General features: G+C 40.6%; 1 long non-coding RNA gene across 2 annotated transcripts; it reads left to right on the forward strand.

Annotated features, from left to right (window-relative positions):
- Positions 1–22696, forward strand: LOC133522354 (uncharacterized). Of its 2 annotated transcripts, XR_009800045.1 has the most exons (10): positions 1–133; positions 1234–1356; positions 2027–2112; positions 2851–2986; positions 3234–3422; positions 11811–12104; positions 17041–17126; positions 19662–19803; positions 20948–21066; positions 22543–22696. It is a non-coding gene; the product is annotated as an uncharacterized LOC133522354 (long non-coding RNA). The 2 variants fall into 2 exon arrangements; XR_009800044.1 differs by lacking the exon at positions 1–133 and having other exon boundaries at positions 948–1356.
- Positions 22697–23295: the final 599 nt, after the last annotated feature.

Here is a 23295-nt window from a genome sequence, read left to right on the forward strand (position 1 = left end):
CTGAGCTTTGCGTAAATTTGACATTTTGACTGTTTATGATTATATTATTTACACGCATATTTTTTTACATTTTATAAGGAACGAAATTTACTAAATCATGTATATTGAAAGAAACAGGAGGTAGTTTAAAAAGGTACCTATGTTAATTATCACGCACGACTAAGTAATGTTTTCTTTTCTGAATCACCCAGTCCTTTCCAACTTTCTAACTGTACGTCCAAAGGTATGTCCTTAAACTACGTCCAAAAGAGAGGTATGGGCACTGTGTATGTCATCTCGCTTTGTGTGGTAGGGCACAGCACAGCGGATGTCATTCCAGGTCTAGAGCAAAGCTCAACGTGGGAAACACAGACCTTACAGAAAACTGCAGCTAAGTAACACTAGATAGACCCTACTCAAAGTGAGTTCCTGCCGGTGAGTAAGGTCGCCAGAGCTCAACGAGGGTGCGGAGTGTTAGGGTCGGCAACGCGCATGTAACACTTATGGAGTTGCAGGTGTCCATAGGCTACGGAGGCTGCTTACCATCAGGCGCGCCGCATGCTTGTTTATCAACGACGTAGTATGAAAAAAAAACCTTTATAATATTCTCATGAAATTTTACTTATTCACCACTAACTTGATTCGCAATATTTAACATCCTATCGTGCACGCTCAGCACTAACGATGACTAACATACATAAATACACTGACCAAAACAAATGTGTGGCCAATAACGTGCTAGTCAATGAGTGCCAACCTGTTAAACTTACTTGCGTATTTTGCGTATTTGCCGGACGCCAGCCTGATAATGCGTCGTCGAGAGAAACACGTGTCCAGTTTTGTACTTTTGATTATCATCAATTTGTTATATTTTTTTGCGTGTTTATTTTCGAGGCGGAAGGGTGGGAACATTAATTGCATGTAAAAATACGCAAGTATAACGAGTTGGCACTGATAGCACGTTATCATATCGTGGATTAGAATAATATTTTTTTTATTCAATTATGGTCACTCAGAGTGCATGCTCGGGGCGTGCATTTCGTGGCCGAGGAGTACCCCACACTAGCGTCTCCCGAGCGTCGGCGTCTAGTCAACTCTATGGCTGCTGCTCGACGCAATGTTAGCGCAACTGCGCAGCGACGCCATTTTCCATAACGCTGACTAGACACCGACGCTCAAAAGATGCTAGTGTGGGATGGGGTAAACACTGCATATTTTCTTACTTCAACGCGTAACTAATCAGTTTTGTTTCAGTGATGCCATTATTGCAGGCATGTTGTATGACCGCCTCTTTGCGCACGGGATGCTTAATAATAGGAATACTTATGTTAATAACGTCCCTTTTAGTCTGCGGATATCCCAGCTACGAGGGTTTTGGTATGAAATTATCACACTGTTATGGACAAGTACCCAATGATCAATTAATTATTTTAACTCTTTTTCAAGCATAGTTCTGGCGTAATTTTTGTAATTATTTTTTTTCGAGTACGATTTTTCTATTTTTTTATCAAATTAGATTGGAAAGAAAATGTGAGTCGTCTCAAATGTAGGGTCAAACCTAAAGTATTTAGAATATATTGAGATTTTTTGAGTAAATCATCTAGATTGATGCTGCCTGGAAAAGAGTTGAAAAACACCTTTTTTAAGAGGAAAGTATACAACGTGATCGTTTATACAAAAAGAGAAAACGTTTTTCCACTTCTAAATATTTTCCAACTTCCATGATTTTTAGTATTTTATTGACACAATGAAAAACTAGGTTTATAGGTATCCCTTTTTTTCAAATATTGCAAAAAAAATTAAAAACATACACTTTTTTTTCAAAAAAGAGAAATCTATAAACCTGGAATATATTATGCTGAAGTGATTAGTTAGTGGAAAAAGTTTTCTCCTGAAATGGAATTTCATAGTAATAAAAATACCGTTATTTCGTTAGATTCGAAAAGGTATCTTCCCTCTTAAGGCAAAATGTGATTTTTCATAAATTGAAATATAATAGGGGCTACTCTTTACTACAACTCAGTACATTAAAATTAATTGGTTTCAGCTTTAATTTTAGCTACTTTCATATACATAGATTGTATAATAACAGCAATAACCAGCATTTTGTTTCTGGTGTTTGGGATTTATGTGGTAATTTTGTATTTTATTCCGTTTATACTATTATACAACAAATATCGGAGCGGCCAAGCAATTCACTACCGAGCCGACCCTGTCTCTTTTACTCCATCGAAAGCGTAATTAGAGTGACAGTGAAAGATGCCCGCAATTTGCGAACTTCGGTGTTCGCGGTAACCAGTAATCTTGCCGTTGATGACTTGCAGCGAGCTATTGCAATATTGTAATTTTTCTATGGAACTTAATCACGGGAAAGGATATGAAAAATCACACGAAAGTTAGACTATAATTACAAGGGCAGACTCCAACAAAAACCACAATAAAAATTTAAAGTTGGCATTATAGAAAAACAACCACAATATCACGTATAATTTCATTTATTTTCAAATTGTGTATCATTAATGTATACCAAAGCAATGTAAGTTTATTATAAAATAGCTAGTGACATCGCTGAAGGCTCTAACGCCAAAAAATTCAGAGTAACTATAATAATTATAAGTAAAAGGTAAAAACACATGAAAAATATTCGGAATCTTCTCATTTTTTTTGGTAATCCAAATTTTCCATTTCCATAATGAAAATTTCCCATGTTTCCTGTGTTATTTACTGAAATTTCACAGAACTTTCCCCACTTTTTGGCAACTTTCCGCAGCTTGTATTTCTGAGCCTATGGCCGCTCCGATATATCTGATAGAAACTGTATTACTTGTATAATTTCGACAAGAAAATATAATGTTTGTATTTCTTTTGCAGGATAGGTTATGGGCAATGATAATGTATGCAAATATATTGGTAATAAAAATATTCGTGGATTTAATACTTTTTATTTTCGCAATAATTTTAGGAAGCAAGTTTATTTTCAATCTAATAAACGCAATATTTATGACGTGTAAGAATATTTTTGCATGTTTTCGTTAACCCGTTCTAGATTGCTTTGATTATAAATTAATAGGACAAAGCTCATTCTGCGCCAACTTTGACGCAACAAATACCAAACTTTTTTTTATATATATGATAAACTGCTCGGCGATGTTTTTGTCATTACATTTGGTGCAAAGTTAGCTTCGTCCGACTCTAATAGACTGTTTTATGCTCACATGTTTGATACACTTTTAATCTGAGATGTTCCTTTTCAGTTTATAACATGTACTGTTTTTGGGTGGTGTACAGTTACTACAGGGAAAGTGCTGGGGATCTTATTCCGTTGTGAGACACGATTCAGAAACAGTGAGATGTCCTATGTTCTGCACAAAAATAATAATTTGCCTAATTAAATGCGTCGAGAAACGCAATGGAATCGTGTGACTGAAATCGGAATTTAAAAGGTACCAGTAATGGACGAGGAGTATCCTCGACGAATATCCTCTTAAAAGTGGTTTTTGACAACAATCGTAGAGTTTTATTCATTTCTCACTTTGTTTGTTGTTTGTTTGTTCAATTTATAATTAAATTAAATGAAATGTTTAAAATTTTCACAAGTAAATCCTTTAAAAAAGAAACAAGCAATTTTTAAAATTATGTTCCTATGTAAAACCAATTGATATACATACACATAAAACAAACTGTATTCTGCTTCCAAAGAGTTCCATTTTTATATATTGTATATTTAATGTAGTTCCAGTAAGGGCCCATTCCAAATACATAAGTAGCAGCCCTCGTATAAAGAACGCCATTAATCTTAACCAAACGTTTCATGGTCTTAGGACCAGGAGTATTAGTACTGGCCTGGCCAAAAAATAATGTATAATAATAATAATAATAAAAAAAATGACGCCGTCAAAGTCAAACGTGTTTTTCTATTTTCTCTTAAATTATTTTCTATATTTTGTATTTACATGTTGATTTTTAACTTTATTTTATGGAAAAAAGTACCCTTGACATGTCTACAATCAAGAATCATATATCGGGTATAATAAGATACCATAAATGTTCGACATGTATTACAAGATGCATACCTAACGGAAATGATTACGAGAAGTAAAACACGCGGCCAATTAGCGTCTCTACAAAACGCACGTCCACCACCCTCGCCCGCCTCGTCCGTCTCCTCGCAACCGTCGTCGGGCGATGAATTCGCCACCGCGCCCGACACCAGCGAGTCGAGCGACGAGTGCGGGCCGCCGCCGCCGCCGCCACGACCACCTGCGCGACGAGGGCGGCCACCGCTGCCGGCACGCTTGGGGCCTGCGGGACATCCTGCCCCGCCCACGGCTCCCGCTGCCGGTGGTGTAGTGCGTCGCATGCGATGGTCTCAATCCATGAATGAGAACGTCATGCGCGCCTACTATGGGGCTACAGAGGGGGGAACACAGCTATCCGCGTATCGCTCAAGAATACTTCCTCTGTTTCAGGCTCTTGAACCTACCATCATCGTATCGGAACAACGATTATCGGATCAGGTGCGCGTCATTCAGCGGCTAAAGCGGTTGGATGACGCGACACTTGATCGGCTTCGCCAGGAGGCTCTCTCTGCTCGCGCGGACTCCTCCTCGGTGCGAGATCTGCCCGCCACTTCGCCGGATCCGATGCCCGCACCCGACCTGGCATCGGGGGCGCCGCGGGTTGATTTCAGTACCGACGAGGGGGACTTTGCGAGTCAGAGCGTGAGTACATCTGCCAATGAGCAACTGAGGAGGACTCTGGAAGAGGTGATTACGCAGTATCGGTCCACATCCAACACTAGGCCACGATTACCACGTTTGCCTATGAATAAACGCAATCTAGCGCTAATGGGAGCCCTAAACGCTTTACTAGAGCCATATCTGCGGACTAGTAAAGATTTAGATGATACGCACGCGATCATGTATTGCGGAGCCATCGCGGCGTGCCGTGTTGCACGAGTCAAGTTTCCGGACGCTGAACGTGCACCTAGGACCGCCGGAGGTGCCCCCGCATGGCAAATACGGATCGAGCGACGTATCAACTCGTTTAGGACTCTCATTGCAAAGCTGATCTGCTTCAGGGGGGGCAACCACCGCCCCCGAGTAATGCGCTTTGTGAATCAGGCGTTCGCGGGGACGGGTATTGAGCCCCGCGACTATATTGCCAATCTCACGGAGCGCATCGACTTTCTTAAGCAGAAAGTGTATGCATGGGCAAACCGTATTCGCCGCTACAGAAAGCGTGTGGATCGATTCCAGCAGAATCGTCTTTTTCAGAGTGATCAAAGGAAGGTATACCGAAGGTGGGAGGAAACCAACCTTCGTGCGTCCGACACGCGGTCGCCGGATGCTACTGCCATGACTGATTTCTGGCGTAGCATCTGGTCAGTGTCTGTCGAACACACCGAGGGGGGTTGGATGAGTGTTGTCGAGCGTGAGTGCGAGTCCATCGAACCTATGGGGGCAATTACCATCAGCCCCGATGACGTAAGTTGTGCCATCCGCACGGCCCAGAACTGGAAAAGCCCTGGGCCGGATGGATTGCACAACTTCTGGCTAAAATGGTTCCGATGCTCGCACTCGCGCTTGGCAGCACAATTTCAACAAGCCCTCGAGCTTGGTTCTCTCCCACCTTCCTTAACAACTGGTGTCACCTTCCTGCTCTATAAGTCCGGTAGTACCACGGAAGCAAAGAACTACAGACCCATCACGTGCTTGCCTACTCTCTACAAGCTCCTTACATCCATTTTGAGATCAAAAATAAACGCGCACATTGTCGCAAACAACATTTTGGCCTCCGCTCAAAATGGATGTAGGGTTGGGTCCCGTGGTACTAAAGAGCTCCTCCTTATAGACATGACCATTTGCCAACAAATCCGGCGGAATAAGGGGGCCCTCTCTGCCGCTTGGATTGACTACAAGAAGGCCTATGATTCGGTGCCTCACTCATGGCTGGGGAGGGTCTTAGAGCTGTATAAAGTTGATACAGCTTTAAGAGCCTTCCTAAGCGCGTGTATGAGGCAGTGGACCACAGTCCTTCGTCAACCAGGAGGTGGGGATGACCGCCCTGGCCCGCAGGATTTTATAAGGATTGAGCGAGGAATATTTCAGGGTGATAGTCTGAGTCCCCTGTGGTTCTGCCTAGCTCTGAATCCCCTCAGCACCCTGCTGAAGGATTCGGGACTAGGTTGCCGGCTTCGGAGAGAGGGTGAAGTCATTTCTCACCTTCTGTACATGGATGACCTCAAATTATTTGCACCAAATAGCCAAGACTTGTTGGAGCTACTGAAAACCACCGAAGTTTTCAGTAGTGCCATCAACATGGAGTTTGGTGTCGATAAATGTGCGGTTATACATGTACAGCGGGGGAAGGTTGTAAATTCAACAAATTTACAACTATCTGAGGCAATGTCTTTCAGATCTATCTCTGAATCAGAAACCTACAAATACCTTGGTATGTCACAGTCGTTGGGTATTGAGGACGAGGGTATTAGACAGTCGGTGAAGGAGCGCTTTTTTAGTCGGCTCACAAAAGTCCTTAACAGTCTTTTGTCAGGAGGCAACAAAGTGCGCTCCTTCAACGCCTGGGTAATGCCCTTACTCACATACTCCTTTGGCATTCTAAGGTGGACTCAGACCGAACTGAACGCCCTGGACCGGAGGGTCCGACTACTGCTCACCACACACCGTATGCTGCACCCACGCTCGTCAGTTATGAGATTGTACATCCCACGGAAGTGTGGAGGTCGAGGCTTCCTAAACGCCAAAGATCTCCACAACCGCGAGGTGTGCAATCTCAGGAATTATTTCCTTAACAACGAGTGTGGGATGCATCGTGATGTGGTGGCAGTAGACAGGAACCTCACGCCGCTCTCCTTGGCAAACGAGAACTGGCGCAAACCTGTGGTACTAAGTACTGCGGATCGCAAGGCGGCATGGGAGAGTAAGGTGCTACACGGGCGGTTCTACAAGGCCCTCACGGGACCCGACGTGGACCTGCTCGCGTCGGTGAACTGGTTACGATTCGGGGACCTCTTCGGAGAAACCGAAGGTTTTGCCTGTGCAATTGCGGACGAAGTGATGATGACGAACAACTATCGGAAATATATCCTGAAGGACGGTACGGTCGACATTTGTCGGGCATGCCGCCGTCCCGGAGAGTCACTCAGGCATATCATTTCCGGTTGTTCTGATCTTGCTAACGGCGAGTACTTGCACAGACATAATCTCGTAGCCAGAATTATTCACCAGCAACTTGCTCTTCTATACGGCCTTGTGGACCGCGAAGTACCGTACTACAAGTACTCACCTGCGCCAGTTCTCGAAAATGGTCGTGCCACGCTCTATTGGGATCGATCTATTATCACTGACAGGACTATTGTAGCCAATAAGCCTGACATCGTGATAATAGATCGATCGCAACGCCGGGCCGTGCTCGTCGACATCACCATCCCCCATGACGAGAATCTCGTGAAAGCCGAGAAGGACAAATCCAGTAAGTACCTAGACTTGGCTCACGAGATAACCGCCATGTGGGATGTTGATTCGACGATCATTGTCCCGATAGTCGTTTCAGCGAACGGTCTCATAGCGAAGAGTCTCGACCAACACCTTGAGAGACTCTCGCTAGGTGGTTGGATCAAGGGTCAGATGCAGAAGGCGGTGATCTTGGACACGGCGCGGATAGTCCGGCGGTTCCTCTCCCTGCGGCCCTGACCACCGGCAGCTTGGGCCCTGCCCCGCTGCTGGCGGCACCCTAGGTTAGGTTTTTTATAATGTGTTTATATCTTTTGTATTGTTTTGTAAGTGTTTTTATATTTTACTTTTATATACATATTGTAAAAAGCCTAATCTGAGAGAAAAAGATAAATAAAGGATAAATAATAATAAAGCATCGTCACGACCAAGTTGCAGCTATCATACACCAATATCTTGCCTTCAAATACAACTTCATCAACAACAGGACCGCTTACTATAAATACACTTCTCAGATTGTACTAGAATCACCCGATTACAAACTTTACTGGGACAGAACCATAATTACAGACAGAACTATCCACTACAATAGACCTGATATTACACTTCATGACAAAACTGCAAAGACTGTTTATCTGATCGACGTTGCTATTCCAAACACCCACAATCTCACCACTACACACACCGAAAAGATCAGTAAATATACAGACCTATCCATAGAGATTAAAACTCAATGGCGAGTGAATACCGTAAAAACTATTCCGATTATAATTTCATCCACTGGTGTTATCCCTCGTTCTCTGCATACCAGCCTAAAATCTCTCGATGTTCATCCACTCACATATATCCTCCTGCAAAAAGCTGCTGTTATGAACACATGCAGGATGGTTCGTAAGTTCCTAACTCTAGAACAGTAGGATTTTATTTCACACTTTCTGTATTCGTTTGGTCAAAAGCCCGCGAATATGGGAATAAAACTTCCTCCAGTCGGAGAGACAAGTAAAGAAATATAAATAAACTGGTGTCACCTTCCTGCTCTATAAGTCCGGTAGTACCACGGAAGCTAAGAACTACAGACCCATCACGTGCTTGCCTACACTCTACAAGCTCCTTACATCCATCTTGAGATCAAAAATAAACGCGCACATTGTCGCTAACAACATTTTGGCCTCCGCTCAAAATGGGTGTAGGGTTGGGTCCCGTGGTACTAAAGAGCTCCTCCTCATAGACATGACCATTTGCCAACAAATCCGGCGGAATAAGGGGGCCCTCTCTGCCGCTTGGATTGACTACAAGAAGGCCTATGATTCGGTGCCTCACTCATGGCTGGGGAGGGTCTTAGAGCTGTATAAAGTTGATACAGCTTTAAGAGCCTTCCTAAGCGCGTGTATGAGGCAGTGGACCACAGTCCTTCGTCAACCAGGAGGCGGGGATGACCGCCCTGGCCCGCAGGATTTTATAAGGATTGAGCGAGGAATATTCCAGGGTGATAGTCTGAGTCCCCTGTGGTTCTGCCTAGCTCTGAATCCCCTCAGCACTCTGCTGGAGGATTCGGGACTAGGTTGCCGGCTTCGGAAAGAGGGTGAAGTCATTTCTCACCTTCTGTACATGGATGACCTCAAATTATTTGCACCAAATAGCCAAGACTTGTTGGAGCTACTGAAAACCACCGAAGTCTTCAGTAGTGCCATCAACATGGAGTTTGGTGTCGATAAATGTGCGGTTATGCATGTACAGCGGGGGAAGGTTGTAAATTCAACAAATTTACAACTTTCTGAGACAATGTCTTTCAAATCTATCTCTGAATCAGAAACCTACAAATACCTTGGTATGACACAGTCGTTGGGTATTGAGGACGAGGATATTAGACAGTCGGTGAAGGAGCGCTTTTTCAGTCGGCTCACAAAAGTCCTTAACAGTCTTTTGTCAGGAGGCAACAAAGTGCGCGCCTTCAACGCCTGGGTAATGCCCCTACTCACATACTCCTTTGGCATACTAAGATGGACTCAGACCGAGCTGGACGCCCTGGATCGGAGGGTCCGACTACTGCTAACCACACACCGTATGCTACACCCACGCTCGTCAGTTATGAGATTGTACATCCCACGGAAATGTGGAGGTCGCGGCTTCCTAAACGCCAAAAATCTCCACAACCGCGAGGTGTGCAATCTCAGGAATTATTTCCTTAACAACGAGTGTGGGATGCATCGTGATGTGGTGGCAGTAGACAGGAACCTCACGCCGCTCTCCTTGGCAAACGAGAACTGGCGCAAACCTGTGGTACTAAGTACTGCGGATCGCAAGGCGGCATGGGAGAGTAAGGTGCTACACGGGCGGTTCTACAAGGCCCTCACGGGACCCGACGTGGACCTGCTCGCGTCGGTGAACTGGTTACGATTCGGGGACCTCTTCGGAGAAACCGAAGGTTTTACCTGTGCAATTGCGGACGAAGTGATGATGACGAACAACTATCGGAAATATATCCTGAAGGACGGTACGGTCGACATTTGTCGGGCATGCCGCCGTCCCGGAGAGTCACTCAGGCATATCATTTCTGGTTGTTCTCATCTTGCTAACGGCGAGTACTTGCACAGACATAATCTCGTAGCCAGGATTATTCACCAGCAACTTGCTCTTCTATGCGGCCTTGTGGACCGCGAAGTACCGTACTACAAGTACTCACCTGCGCCAGTTCTCGAAAATGGTCGTGCCACGCTCTATTGGGATCGATCTATTATTACTGACAGGACTATTGTAGCCAATAAGCCTGACATCGTGATAATAGATCGATCGCAACGCCGGGCCGTGCTCGTCGACATCACCATCCCCCATGATGAGAATCTCGTGAAAGCCGAGAAGGACAAGTCCAGTAAGTACCTAGACTTGGCTCACGAGATAACAGCCATGTGGGATGTTGATTCGACGATCATTGTCCCGATAGTCGTGTCAGCGAACGGTCTCATAGCGAAGAGTCTCGACCAACACCTAGAGAGACTCTCGCTAGGTGGCTGGATCAAGGGTCAGATGCAGAAGGCAGTAATTTTGGACACGGCGCGTATAGTACGTCGGTTCCTCTCTCTGCGGCCCTGACCACCGGCAGCTTGGGCCCTGCCCCGCTGCTGGCGGCACCCTAGGTTAGGTTTTTTATAATGTGTTTATATCTTTTGTATTGTTTTGTAAGTGTTTTTATATTTTACTTTTATATCCATATTATAAAAAATCCTAACCTAAGATATTGAATGAATAAAGAGAATAATAATAAAATGCTTTATTGCACACTACAAAAAAAATGGTACAAAGTATGTAAAGGTATAAATATGTAGGTAACAACAGGCGGACTTATCGCTAAACAGCGATCTCTTCCAGACAACCTTCAGATAGAGAAATGGCGAACATAATCAAGGTAACGGGTGGTGCAAAAATAAAATAAAATACATATACTACAAATATTTTTAATATTTTTTTTTATTTTTATACATATGTATAATGGGTGAAAATAAGAGAAAATAAACCGGTCAAGAGCATGTCGGGCCATGCTCAGAGTAGGGTTCCGTGGTTACTCTTCCGTCACAATAATCTAAACTGGAGCTTAAAGTATGGTAGATTGTTAACCGAGGGATGAACTACTGTGGGTGTACGTCTTTTTACTATGAAGGGGAAACTTTTTGCGATAACTCAAAAACAGCTAAACTGATCATATCCGCTATAGTTTTCATTTAATGTCTTTCTTAAGGTCTACTTCCAAGATTATTTCATAATTTTTGGAGCTATGGTTCAAAAGTTAGAGGGGGGGACACTTTTTTTTTTCTTTCGGAGAATATATCTACGAATATATTCACTTTATCAAGAAATGTTTGTTGAAGACCCCTATTAGTTTTAAAAGACCTTCCCAACGATATCCCACACTGTAGGATTGAAGCAAAATAAAAAATTTCATCCCCACTTTACGTGTGTAAAAAAATTTTTTTGATTTTATTGTACGACTTTGTCGGCTTCATTGATTTATATATCCATGCCAAATTTCAGCTTTCTAGCACTAACGACCACGGAGCAAAGCATCGGACAGACAGACAGACAGATGGACATGGCGAAACTATAAGGGTTCCTAGTTGACTACGGAACCCTAAAAAAGGGGTTCCAAGCTAATAACTTTGCTGACTGTACGTTTGAATCATATAGATATCTAAATAAGGTCTACGACCTCAATGTTTTTTTGCATTCAGAAGTTAAGATTATTAGTAAAACCGTAATTTTGGTACTAAGTGGTGATAATATTAGACGATATTCGTCATAGACTGTACATATGTAAAATGTATAATTGTTGGTGCAATAAATAATTACTTACTTACTCTTCAGGATCCTTGGAAAGATTCTCCACTCTGCGAGCGCAGCGAGGAAACGATGCTTCCAACGCTGTTACCTTCACTCGTATTCTGGACCAGCTGAAGATTTGGATCAGTCACGTCTGAGTTGGTTACCTGGCTAGATACTGGGTACTAATTAACTTCAGTGAAATTCAAATCAGAACCAAGAACAAAGTTGCTTTTGTGACGTTTCGTTCGATTTTAAAACCGAACCCAGTCTATTCTATTTTCTAGTACCATTGATTCAATATTGACTACCATTTTCTTACATGGTGGGCCGTTAAAGGTAAATAAAAATAGTAGCGCTTTTTAAGATCACAATATATTCTTCTTTATATTTAAGTGCTCTTGTCGGTGGACCAATCTCCAACTCGTCCGGTCCTCTGCCAACTCCTTAACCTTCTGGTATGACACGGCCTGAACCTTTTCTTTCATTTGGTTGTAATATTTTTTCTCGGTCTTCCTCTTCTTCGCTTTCCCTCTATTTCCCCTTCTATGATGTTCTCAAGAAACAGGTCGTGTCATATCAGATTTCCAATTAGTACTCATCTTCTATTTTCTGTTTCCTTTATTATATTTTTTTTCTCTTTAATCCTAGCTAGAAGGGTTCATTCTCCCTTCCATTATCCGCCAACACCATGGTTCACAATATTGTTGCCAAAAATTTAATAAAAAATCTTGACGCCTTTCTTGAATAACTTCATTGATTCGTAATCTCATTTCTTGACTTCCGCGCTCTAGAAAAAAATCATCGAAAAATTTAATAGAAAAAACGGATTATAATAGCTAAATTAAGCCTGTTGACGTATGTTTTGGTCGGCCTCACCTTAGTTTGGCAGTTTTTGCAGCCGACCACATTTATAAAAAATATTGTAATATTTATACTTATGAACTTGACAATGAACTTTAATTTGTATTTTCGAATACCGAGTCGAGTGAAATGGATCGCGTCTAACAGCGGACTGCACCGGCACATAGCAACGTAGTGCACATTACTTGCATAAGATATGTCATGCAATTTTTAAACTTAAGTATTAGGGATTAATATCTAAATGAATATGACAAAGTTTCCTTGAAATAAAACTTAACTAGTTAGTTACATATGTATAAGTAGATACTGCGGGGAGAGTTGGGATCCACAACCAAAACGAGGTCTCCTACTTTTGACGGCTTTCGCTCCTCGAGCCGATTTGTCCCAGGCACGAGATGGGGTAAGATTTCACTTAGCTACCCCAGCCAGAACATGTCAGAAAGCCTCTGCGCCTTCCGCCATAGTTTCCTAAAATTGAGATCAGAATCATCGAACTCTCCTACAAGAGGGAGTCGCGATGATAACCCTAAATGGAAATGATTGGGAGTAAGAGACTCACCGTCAGCAGGATCGAAAGTCACGTGCACCAAAGGACGACCGTTGACCATGTTCTCAACTTCTGCCATAAATGTGGTCAAAACTTCATCCCTTGGTGCTCGTGCTTTCAACCTTGAGAGCCAACTTTAACTAACTCGCCCTAACCTTATACGTACTTACTCCTCTGGGGCAGCGACCCAATATGTGTACCTTGGCCTCCAACACGACTACTCGCCACTGATCCCGGTCCTGTGCAGTTTCTCGCCAGTCTGGAGCCTGGAGCTCCCGCCACATCCACCCCATCCGCCCATCGATACCTAGGTCGGGCGGCGTGCTATCGATTTTCCCTCAAACGCTCTTTTCACCGCCTGATCGCTTCCCATACGGTCTAGATGGCCGAGCCACAGGAGCCTTTGCGTCTTTGTGAACCTTATGGCGAGAAAAATATAATCAAACCTCTATCTTGATAACTTTATTTTAATTATCAAGAAACATTTCCGAATTCAGTTTGCAATTTAACCAATTTTACGTGTGCTTATTAGTCTTATAACACTTGAAATTTCTATGAAATTACATTAAAGACAATTTTTTTCATAGAAAAGACCAATTTTCTAATTGTAAGTCGGTTACTATGATAGCGTATTATCCTCGAAAAACCAACATACGTGCATTACATCGCGCAAATTAGTTAGACAATTTAATACTTCTGATCAGAAGTCTTTTGCCTCTATAGTTACACGAAATAATTTAAAGTTTCTACGGAACCCTCGGTGCGCGAGTAAAGCGAACTCGCACATGACCGTTTTTATCTCTAAATCTACAAAGAATTGACAGATGGTTTATGCTACGCATTTAATAAGAACATAAATAAGAATATCGAACCACGTCGATCAGCAAAGCCATAGAGCCAGACCCAAGGTATGTTGGCAGCGATTTTGACAGTCCAGACGGTGCAAGTGTTAAGTAACCGTCATAATGTCATAGAAGTATGACGTTTAAAACAACACTTTCACCGTCTGGACTATCAAATTCGCTGCCAACTTAGGTTGGTCTGACTCCGGAAAACTGCGTGTGTAACCGGCATAAAAAGCCAGTTTTTGTATAGAGTATAGAGCCTAGTGAGTATTATATTCTTTGGTATAGAGTACCTCTACCTTCGTTCTACGTCAAAGATTAAAGTCTGTGAAAGCTCAGAAATGTCAAGCAACTAAAATTTGTGTCTGCAAAGAATTGTACATAGTTTTTCTACATTTTTGCGATCATGGCGTGTTGTACAGTGAAAAACTGCGTTTTTTCTATAAATCTCCGTCTAGGCAGCATTTTAATAGCACTACTAACTATACTAGAATCGATTTATGTAGGCGTGATGGAAATTCTCAAAGAACTCTGTAAGTATATGATTATTAATTGAAGCTTTTATTTAACCTGTATGTATAAATGTAGGCATGTTATGGATCTCTTAATAAGGGATACGGGAAACTGCGTAGGGGGCACCACTACCACAATCCATCACAATCTGAGGGTCTGCCGCGAAACAAGTAAATCGAAATTTCGTTATGTACCCTCTCTATCACTCTTGCATATTCGAGCGACAAAGAGGTGAGCGTCAGGATGGCGGATGGATCTCAGCAAAATTGAACGATATATTTATAAAAATATTGTACCTTCGGTGTGCATCAGTGTACCTTTAATACAATCAAGTGTACCTCTCCCTAAAACGAAATATTTAACAAAAAAAGGTCCACCTGCCATTCTGACGTCAGGATGGAGTGTGGACCTATGAAATCTTGCATTATACTGCACTTAAAGTATGCAATTATATTGTAACTTTGTAAACTTTTAATAGAAATCAGTTTAACTATCCCTAAAACGAGCTAGGCTTAAAACAAGGTCCACCCGCCAACCTGACGTCAGGTTTGCGGGTGGACCTATGAAATCTTGCATTTTTTAACGCAAAATAGATGTATTTTACCTTGTATTGTAACTTTAGTGTACCTCTATAAACTATGAATAGAAATCAGTGTACCTCTCCCTAAAACGAGATATTTTACAAAATTGGTCCACCCGCCATCCTGACGTCCTATAAAATTTTGGATTATACCGCACTACAAGTATGTAGTTATATTGTACCTTCAGTGTACCTCTGTAAACCCTCTGTAAACTTATCCCTAAAACGAGCTATGCTCAAACTAAGGTCGGAATGGCGGGTGGACCTTTTTTGTTAAATATCTCGTTTTAGGGAGAGGTACACTGGATTCTATTAAAGGTACGCTGAGGTAATGTCAAGTTTACAAAGTTACAAATTTTAAAGAACAGACAGACGCAGTGGGCATCCATTTTTTATCGCAATTAACAGCCAAATAGAGCGAAACGTCAAGCGGAGTCTATAATGGTTAATAAAAACATTACGAATATTATGGTCAGACATAGAAGTTATTGTGGCAAAAACGAGTGCTTGAGAAAATGAAAGCTAGTCATAGATTAATAATTAAAAGATGTAAATTCTACTTGCTGTAATTTACCGGGAAATTTCAAGAATGCAAATCAATTACAAATCCGACCATAATTTCTTTATTGCATATATTAAGTATTTAAAAATAAAAACGTAAACTGTAGAATACAGTGTCAAAAAATAAGAAAACTACCAATGGGTGTGATACACCCATTGGTAGTTTTCTTATTTTTTCAACGACGCATAGTTACCGCTTGGCGATTTGTCGTCTTCCTTATGTTTGTTAGGCTAATTAGGTTTTCGAAACAAATTTTTGTCAAGCTCGAGATCTGATGGTAGAATATATGAGGAATCGAGGGAAATTTTCAAATGTGAAAGGCATACATATAGTATTTACTTTAACAAATCAAGCATTTACATTTTAAAAAGTGACATTTGATTGGCGATTTGTCCTCTTCGATGTGTTTGTTAAGTAAATTAGATTTACAAGACATTTTTTAACATAATATAATAATCTTTATTTCACCGGTCTCCCTCGTTGAAGTCGGTTTCTTTTCTTAAACATTATTTTATACTTACTTACTGCTGTGGCGCAGTGACCCGAAGTGGATCTTGGCCTCCGACACCAAAGACCGTCATGCTTCTCTCTCCAAAACCGTATTTATTTATCATATAAGAAATCTTTATTGATAATATAATCTAAATACGGTGAACTGGATGCAATCGGGCTCTCTAGCAGCTGTTTTTCTCATAGGCACCATCTGATATCGGAGAGGCACTTTCGATAATTTGGGCTATGTCGAAATATGTCTAGCTGTCGGACCGATATTATACTCGTAGGATGCATCCGATAAGGATGTCGAATGTAGGATTCCACATTCCGATAATGCGGAACACTGTGATACTGAGTAAGTCCTACATCGGATATCTGTTCCGACAATCGAAAACGCTCAAACAATAATTTTACTAAGTAAAACGTTATAATAATGTCAATTTGCCGAATGTTGGTTCTCAAAGTAAAACATCTGCGAAATGTTGGTTGGCAAGTGAAATTCGGACAATAAAACTTCGGCGAACAGGCAGAACATCAGATGTATGTATACGTATACCGACTACCGTATGTATGTGATGGACGTATGTATGTATGCTCCGGTCAAATTGTGCAAGCTAAATTAGACCCATTATTCGATTGAGCTGAAACCTCATATATATCGAATATATAACTTGGGTGACAATATAATATGACAAAGAAGATGGCCATAGGAACTGTGTGATAAAAGAATGCATGTTTGAGGTTGACAGAATTATCTCGATGAGTATTAGCTGTCTGTTGAAAGAGAAGAACAGTCAGCGATAAAACCTTGAGTTTCTGATGTCGTCTTTGAGAATCTTCTTAATCGGGTTTTGCCTTGTTTGTTTCAGCTCTGGCTATGACTGTCGTTACCTGGATATTTTCTGCTATATTCATAATAGCTAGCATTGCGTTCCTGTATTGCGGGGTTCATAAGGTATGTTATATTGTTATATATATATAAACCCAAGGCACGCGTGGCTTCATACAACTCCCTTGTTCACGACGTGGTAATGTGTGCGCGCCTGGGTGCGTCATCACATATCAATAGTTTCGGGTCTCCCTTTACATTCCTAACAATTTTTTCCTAAAATCACTTGCCCTAACCATTTTAACGACCGCAAACGCGCGTCAGTAGGGCTAATATGGTCGGTTCTTTATCATTTGTCACCATGCCTGTCACGTTCTAACAAGTATGTAAGCACGAAAGTGACAGGCATAGTGACAAGCGATAAAAATGGAACCATGATGTCACTGCTGCAGCGGTATCATGGTCGTGTTTTTGTCACATGTCATATCATCCGTCACTTTCACTCTTACGTATTTGTTAAAACGTTACAGTTAGGGTGACAAATGATAGACAGCCGTCCATCTTAGCCCTGCTGGACATAAGTCCAGCTTGTGGTTTTTGTCATAATGATCATAAGATCATTATGACAAAAATTATTAGGGAATAGGAGAACAAAGTTTAGAACAATGTGTAGATCCAATAGTTTCGCTAATTTAAATAATTAGAATAGAAGAAACTTTATTCAAAAACGCTTAATTTAAACTTACCTAAATATCTAATAACACTGACATAGTATCACTATAAAGCGTCACTGAAATGGTCTCCACTCAGCTTCATGTCAAGGAACCTTTGAGGACCCCGACGCTGGTCTTAAGTAGAAACCCTTTCGAGAGAGCGCAACTACAAGCTATACAATTTAAATATCATTTTATGTAAAATCTTCATCTTGCAAGAGTTAAATTGTTAAAACTATCGACATACAATAAAACTATTGACCCGTACAGTAACAGTCATACTTTTCATACTCATAAAATTAGTTCCACACAGAAAGAAACAAAAAGAATGAGCACAGATAATTAGAAAACTACGGTTTTCCTGTACACTTACAATGTGTTTTTGAAGTTAACTTTAAACGAATTCACTCATAATGAGTTCCTAAGAGGAGGCGGTATATTGTTCTAGCTTTTCGTGGCAGAGTATTTAAAGCACAAAATGCGGCGATGCTGTGCCGTGGACAAAGCAAACGAGTAGCTCCCCTAATATGCCTTTGTGAAAAAGTTATTTTTAGGGTTCCGTACCCAAAGGGTAAAACGGGACCCTATTACTAAGACTCCGCTGTCCGTCCGTCCGTCCGTCCGTCTGACACCAGACTGTATCTAATGAACCGTGATAGCTAGAAAGTTAAAATTTTCACAGATGATGTATTTCTGTTGCCGCTATAACAACAAATACTAAAAAGTACGGAACCCTCGGTGGGAGAGTCTGACTCGCACTTGCCCGGTTTTTTCGTATAGATATTGGGACATTATTATCCTTATAATACCAAAAAGCATACAGACGAAATGCATTGAACGTCGCGACTACATATTCATTAACCCGCTCTGATTTAGGTAAGGACCCATGTTATGGGTTCGAGATGGAATGTAAAAACAAAAACGTGCACATGCATTCTGCACACGCTGTATTAGCTTTTTGAAAACAGACAACCACCTATAACAAATTGGCATAATTGAGTTTTGACAATATCAATAATTTCCACAGAGATATTCTGAATTTCTGACTTCAGTACTCAAATACCTACGTACATTATATAATATTTTGAGTCTATAAAAATATACTCGTGAGGTCTCTACGACATGGTTGTGAAATCTAAGGTTACCGTCCATGAGCACACCCAAGTTCCTTACTTCGGCCAATTGAACTAATGTTGAATTCGTCATTAATATGAAGCTGTGTTTTTGGCCGAACATTCAAGCCTTCGTATAACCTTGACAAAAATCTGTTACGGAATTTATTAATTCATTCAATACTTGACTAGAGTCAGGCTAAGCTAACTCTGCAGTATATTTGATAGCACAAAATGATGAATGAATTACATTCAAGTTTTTATGATAACACTTCTACGCTGTGATATACTTGACGTATGTATTTCGTCGCCTAGTACCAATAGTACAAGCTTCGCTTAGTTTAGAGCTAGGTTGATCTGTGTACATTTTTCCCCAAAATTTTTATTTATTTATATTTATATCCACACGAAACCACCAACACTATTGCCTTCCTACGCCAAATCTTGGGATCAGTTGTCAAGCGGACCCCCCAAGCTCCGAGGCTCCCACACTGAAAGAAATGGTTTTCCATAACTGTAACAAAATTTTGGTTACTGTTTACACAAAAATTGGGACTTGCGAACTATGTGTTATATGTTACAAAACCGTGTTTGGCTATCAGTGTTCAGGTACTGGGTATACACTACAAAATAAGTTTGTAAATTTATGCAAAGTTTATTTTCTTATAACCGTAGTTTAGTTATTTAGTAAAGTTACAAAACCAGTTCGGCGATCTATTTTTTTCAGTGCATGAGCCGTGGCAATATGCCGGGCCAAAACGATAAAGAAGAAGAAGATTTATATCAAACACGCTGCAGAATCACCTTAGTCTGACTTTATTACGTTTATTTCACAGAATGGAGCGCAGACTAAACGAGCATATGCGATGATACTACTGATAAAACTATTCGTCACAATAATATTTTTTATTGTTCTTGCTGTAAAATACGGATTTGTAAATTTCGGTTTAGCTGTCGGTTTGATCATTCTTGAAGTCAGTAAGTGCTACTGTTTAATACATATACATACTAATCCAGTAATCTTTTACCCTGAAAATACGGGGTACTTTGCGTCACATCCGGTAGTTCGGACTTTTTGCAGACTTGTTTATGATGTTGCCCCTATGAATAATCCAACTTTGTGAACTAGCAACAGTTCGGATTCGTAGGGGTCGCAGTTCTAACCTAACTCACTTTTTTGGTAACAGTTTTTTTTTTGTGAATATAATAAAAGTCTATTTAAGATTCGGACTCGCAAACATTCGGGCTATTGTATATCATATAAACTGAAGCTTTCTGCAAATTTTACATTCTTCGAAAAAAGATCTACCAAATAGGTTATACCATATGAATATGACTTTAGGGTCACTGAAATTATGCCAAATAGACAGAGCCCTTGATTGATTGATTGATTGAATGGAACCGTTCGTGTGCAAGTCAGACTGGCACTTGGCCGGTTTTTTATGGCTCCTCTTTACGATGGCCCAGCGTAAGCCAGTCCAAGGGACGCATTTATGCGTTAGAGTGAGCAAGTGATATTTCTATCTCATTCCACCGCATAGCTGCGTCCCTTAGACTGGCCTACGCTGAGCCATCGTGTAGAGTAGCCCTGATGTGCGGACGAAAAACCGACACTACGGCCATCCCATGGCCATCCCGCCGCGCCATAAGCCATCTGACACCGCTACCCTCTCTACACGCTGGCCCAGCTTAGTGGGCCACTATGATGGTCCATCGTGTAGGGGAGCCATTAAATTTGCTGCTTTTTACAGTTTTTACTAAAGACAGAAATGATTTGACAGACTATAAATAACACACTATACTATGGTTCAAATATCATTCTGTACCCCTAGTGTAAATAAATTCGATTTTAAAACGTGACGTACGCGTTTGCGTTTAGTCTCATTTTGTATTGGATTTAGAAAGAGCGCGCCAAGCGGGACGTTTTGGAAACTCAAAATCCTATACAAAATGAGACTTAACGCAAACGCGTTCTGACGAACGTGACCGTTATGATGTCGATAAAATTTACACTAGGGGTACTGATGACAATGTACGTTCGAATTGGCCTGTACGCAAAACTTGCTTTCTGAAATCCTCCTAAATGTGCAAACTGTGTTTAAAACGAAGTTTTATTTTTCAGTTGTCGATATTTACTTTTTCGTGGTGGTATACAGTTACTACAAGGAACAAACAGTTATTCCGGAAAGAACTTGAAGTCAAACTCACCCCATCACTAAACCAAACATAGGCAAATCCACGGTATGACAATTTTGTAAGCTTATAAGTTATCTATTATTTAAATTAAATTTAGAATTTAATATATGGATTTCAAGCTAATCTACTTATTTATTAAAAAATAAAACCGTCAAGAGCATGTCGGGCCATGCTCAGTGTAGGGTTCCGTAGTTACTCTTTCGTCACAATAAGCTAAACTGGAGCTTAAAGTATAGTAGATTGTTAATCAAGGGATGAAACGATACCTTTCACCCGAGTTAAACAAATAGACAAATTTGCATAATCAGTACCTAATTAAAGTAACAGACTTACTTGCAATCGAAGACTGCATGTCTAAAGATAAATATCCCATAGCGAAAAACATTTAGATTGCTATATAGATGAATAAAACACATATTTTAGCAAACTGCAGTTATTTTAAAATGGTTTGGTTCATTAAAGCATGAAAAAGTAAAGTATAACAATAAGTCCTAGACATTAAGCATCGTACATGAGTGCAATAAACGAATATGAATATAAAATTAGCGGAATTGCCTCTTACTTTTTATTTTTTACTCTTTCGTTCTAAAACTGCCAGTAGCCAACGGCTTTACTCATACAGCCAATGAAACTGTTATAGACAAATTAAATAAAAATAGAATGTGTAAAATAAGTAATTTTTTATCTTAAATTATACCTTATTTACATGAATAATGCCAAATAACTTTAACAACCCGTTTAATGTCGTAATAACATAACGTTTAACTGTGTACGTCTTGTTACTATGAAGGGGAAACTTTTTGCGATAACTCTTAATGTCTTTCTTAAGCTCTACTTCCACGATTTTTTTCATATTTTCTGGACCCATAAAAGTATGGTCTTGCCCCGCCACTGAATATGATGATAGGTTTAGGTTGGGAAAGAAAAACCGGGCAAGTGCGAGTCGGACTCGCGCACGAAGGGTTCCGTATCATTATTTATAAAAACGGCAAAAAAATTATGTTTGTTGTATGGGAGCCCCTCTTAAATATTTATTTTATTCTGTTTTTAGTATGTGTTGTTATAGCGGCAACAGAAATACATCATCTGTGAAAATTTCAACTGTCTAGCTATCACGGTTCATGAGATACAGCCTGGTGACAGACGGACGGACGGACGGACAGCGAAGTCTCAGGAATAGGGTCCCGTTTGACCCTTTGGATACGGAACCCTAAAAAATAGTTTCTTGAAACCTGGGGCTTCAGCTCTTTAGCCCCTTTTTTCGGATACAATTTTTTCCTTATTGAATCGATAGTCTTCGTCATTTTGGGTATAAATTACCTACCCAAAATTGATGAATTTGTATTTTAAAAAATGAAATGAATAATTGTTGAAATGTATAATTGTTGGTGCAATAAAGAATATTTACTTACTTTTACTTACTTACTTAAAAAAAATACACTTTTTCCGGAAATGCTCAATAACAACAAAAAATGGTTGATTGACCCCCCTACTAATTTTATTATTAAATGTGTGTTACAGGTAAAAGAAATACAACAGCCATTCTTGATCGTATTTGTGAAGTGTTTTGGAAATAAGTTCAATATTATAAACCTGTTTAGTGTATAATGTAAGGTTTATATTATATTATCTAATTATAATTAATTTTTCGTAAAATTAAACATACGTAAATGACTGAAGACATTTTATTACGCTAGATATCTTAATAGTACATTAAAATACAAGTGCGAATAACGGAAAATTCGCAACGAGTTGCGATAAATTAAAGCACGACCACTCCCTTCGGTCGTGCTTTAATTTAAATCAATACGTGTTACGAATTACCTATTCGCACATGTATCTTACAATTTACAAGCTTATGCGCGTGTTAATTTTCTCTACATTGGGTCTATACGAGCTTACACGCGCGTACGCGTAGGCACGCTCTCATAAAACGCTGTAGTCTGAAACCACCCGAACGGTGACCACTTTTCTTGTACCCTTATCCAATCAAAGTCACCGTCGAGCGTGCACGCCCATGACCGTGCACGCTCGTGACCGAGGTGTAATTGTATCCTGAACATAAGTTGAAAGTTTCCTGTTTCGTAAGAAATTTCCGCAATTTGCATACCACACCACCGATTACGAGTGTGCTCTAATGCGCAAGTGATCTGGGTTTGTCTGGGTCCAGTGCAAGTGCCCAAAATAAGTAAATACTACGCTGCAGAGAAACAAAGTCCTGTGTTACACAAAAGAATGTTTTATAACGGTTCCAAAGTTCACGTGAAAAGGAAA

Source organism: Cydia pomonella, chromosome 10 (genome assembly GCF_033807575.1).
Source record: "Cydia pomonella isolate Wapato2018A chromosome 10, ilCydPomo1, whole genome shotgun sequence".
In the NCBI taxonomy this organism is placed as follows: Eukaryota; Metazoa; Arthropoda; class Insecta; order Lepidoptera; family Tortricidae; genus Cydia; species Cydia pomonella.